A 3,699-nucleotide genomic window follows, 5' to 3' on the forward strand; every position below is an offset into this window, starting at 1 on the left:
CCCCCTTGAGAGTCCACCCCCAAATGAAAACACAACAAAAAACTGAAAACAGACCTTTGAGTTCACTCACTTGATTAAATCACAATTTTCAGTTCTTCTATTTAGGTAATACAAGTAATCTAGTAATAGTTGAAGGATTTGTATATATGCTGCCAAAGTGAGCATGTAATAGTTGAAGGATTTGAAGAAATATCTTCACCACTTTTAGATAGATTTACTTGACTCCTAAGAGGATGAAGATCCTAAAACTTCCATATTTCCTATTTACTCTTTTCTTCTATTATTTCCTCAGCTCCTATCATTTGCCCCTATTTACTCTTTTCTTCTATTATTTCCTCAGCTCCTATCATTTCCCCTCCCTCTCCCCTCCCCCTCCCCTCCCCTCCTTTCCTCTCCTCTCCTCTCCTCTCACTTAGGCACAGTAAGTAATGGGGGAAATTGGAGAGGAAATTCCCTTGGCCTAAGAGATACAGGTTTTCTCCACACTTGAAGCATACTGCCATGGGAACTACTACAGGCTCCATACACATTCATTTTCACATCTCGAATTCTTTATAAAGTGCCAGAAAACTTTCTGCTCAGTTGTGGATGATAACATCAGGCCTTTGTAGCTAGAGATCTTGATATTTGCGTAGATCATAAGACAAAGGCTAGGAGAGAGATTTTCTTCATGGTTCTAGATGTTCTGTTCCATCATTATTGTTGTAATCGGTCTTTGTAATTAGTGGTCTTTGTTTTTGCTTAGATCCTTGGACAGAGCCTTGGACAGAGTCTTTCAGTGCGGTTCCAGAGGTTCTGCTCAGTCGCAGTTGTCAAAGTCAGGCCTCTGGCATTAGAGATCTTGGTTTTTGTGAGAATCCTAGATCGAGGCCTAAGCTAGGACCTTTCTCATTGGTCCCATGACAGATTCTGTCCAAACCTTGTTTGTCTAAATCAGTCTCCTGTAGTTGGCGATTTTGGTTTTTGCATAGGGCAAAGGCTGACATGTCTTTTGGTTTCATCCTACTGTTAATGCTTAATATAGGATAACAGTTAACTTTGTGTATATTAACTTATTTTTTCTGGCCCTGCTGTGAATCCATATGAATTACAGTGGTCTCCATGAAATTTTTACTTAGATGAGAAAGTACAGTAAATTCATTTCAAATTTCTGAGGAGAATTTGGTGTTGCTTGATTCTATTTTTTATTCCTTGTCAGTAATTTTTACTTTCTTTAACTGGTAAAGGCATGCCAACATATCCTAAAGGCTACACACCAGTTGTTAGAAGTAGTTACTTTGGTAGTGTGGGGTAGGATCCAGAATATCTGCTTTATGTAATGGTGAATTTACTTTCATTAACTATTAAAAACATTAAATAAAATCTAGTAAAGAGAAGTACACTAAAACACAAATGTACAGTTGAAAAAGTTAGAGAGAATAGAAATTACTGTCCATATCAGAAGCAGGACACTGCCGGTCGGCCAGAGCTTCTTGGTGTCCCTTCCATGCCATAATCTTTTCTGATCTCTATCACTATTTCCTGGATTCTGAATATTATTATTTCCCTGTATTTCTTTATAGTATTATCTTCTACTCATTACACTCCCCCTAGCAAGTTTTATTGAACTTAATTCAAGACAAATAGTAGTATAGTCTTATAATAGCTAATAGTATAAAATCTGGCTATGGGAATCATATCTTATTTCTTACATCTTATATTCTTATTTCATATCTTCTTTTACTTAACTTTTGTTTAACTTCTCTTTTGCCTGATTCTACAATGTAACTATAATAGTTTATTCATTTTTATTGCTGCAAAATATTTCAATATGATTATATAATCCTCTATTCTTAGACATGTCTATTGTTTCCATTTTGTGATATGATAAATAATCCTGCTGGGAACATTCTTGTACAGATACCCTGCTAAATGCATGTTCTTTTGATGTACTGGCCATAAATCATGTATATCTTCAATTTCATTAGTTTCTAAGGAAGTTTTACCAATTTATGTAACATATTTTCAGGTTAAAAATGCTTCTCTGGTTAGTATAGATTCATTTATTACAGTTTCTTTCCCACTTTACTCATGACTAATGATGCCTCTATTTTGCATGTAATTTTTCCCATTGGATTTATTTTTTCACTGTTGAATATTTTTTGTCTGATTTTGTAGGATTTTAAATAATGTCTTATATTCAAATGACTTATCAAATATGGTACAAATATCTTTTGCCACTTTATTATTTGCATGTTTACCTTCCTAGATGGTGTTTTTATTGCTTTACTTAAACAGAATTGTTATAAAATTGTTCATGATTGTGTTTAAATTATACAATGTATAACCTTTCTCAATGCACATTTCCCATCATTAATGTCCCAAGTTTCCCTTCTGACCCTTCCACCCCCATCTCTGGGGAAGATATTTTACTTCTCTCTCTTCCTCTTCCTTTTATCCCTTTTAGACACTGTTTGCTCCGTTGTTACTAAAATGGATACCATGCACATTACTTTTTCTTTTTATCACCCAGTTCTTCAGAGTGATCAGGTTTAATTATCATTTTTACAATGGTTTCTTCTCTCCTCTATCTGCATCATGCCACTATTTTTGGCAAGCTTCGTACTATGGACCGGTCCTCCCGACCCTCACCTCTTTTGTCTCTAGATGTCATTACTTATATAGTATTTTTAGGGGTTGGAGGACCGCCTGAGCAGTGGGGGTGGATATCACTTACACAAAATTCTCTTCACGATGTGGTATTGCGTAAGCCTGGCAGTGCTGGGAGCTCCAAGTTGCACACTTGGCAATTGCATAGCATGGACGAAAAAGTGGTGCCTGGGATCAAACTCAGGTTTTTACAGCTATAAAGTCTGCACTCCACACCTTTGAGTTCCCTCTCCAACTCTTATTCTAGTTCTTCAGTTCAAAAGGAATTTATATTTGTTTGTGATGTGAGGTAGGGAAAATTCTTTGGAAAATACTTTACATTCTGATCTTATAAGCATTTTCTAGAAGCTTTAGAGGCCTACTATATTTGTGATCTGTTTTTATAATAGAAAAAGTATTTTTAAATTTTAATTTGCTGAAAGCAAAATCTAAAATTCAGCAATGCTCATTTTGGTGTCAGCATTGAAATACCACACGTTTCACATGTAATTATAACAAATATACAGAAAGACAATCTTTAATTTTGCTAAAAATGTTTGAAGTTTACAAGTGTGAATTTGGAAATTGCATTAACTTACTTATTAAGCCTTTATTATTCTAGCAGAGTATTAATTTTAGCAGTTGAAAAATAAGAAGCTTAGAGGTAGTGATTATTTTCTGCACTTAAGTCTACTGGTGGGATGAAAACAGCTAGAAGTTTAAGATGTCATTACAAAATTTTACTCTAGGAATCAGACCATTCTCAATTTAGTATAATTCCAGAAAAGAAAATTTTACACCTCCTGCTGTATTTAATCTACTTAACCATGTGAAACAGAAATTAGCCACCCTTCTTGTGCTTAGAATAATCCTTTGTGTATTTCATGGTCTAAAATGTACAAAATCCTAAACTGTGTTCTCTCTAAATTTAATCTGTTTCCTCTTTCTCTTACAGTAATGTTAAAATAGTCAATTGACTGTTTTTATTACATCTGAATTACTTTTATGTCACCCATAAATTACTCTATGATGAATAAAAATTGAACCTAATACTTTTGCATGAAATGATAA

This window comes from Suncus etruscus, chromosome 4 (genome assembly GCF_024139225.1).
Source record: "Suncus etruscus isolate mSunEtr1 chromosome 4, mSunEtr1.pri.cur, whole genome shotgun sequence".
Taxonomy (NCBI): domain Eukaryota; kingdom Metazoa; phylum Chordata; class Mammalia; order Eulipotyphla; family Soricidae; genus Suncus; species Suncus etruscus.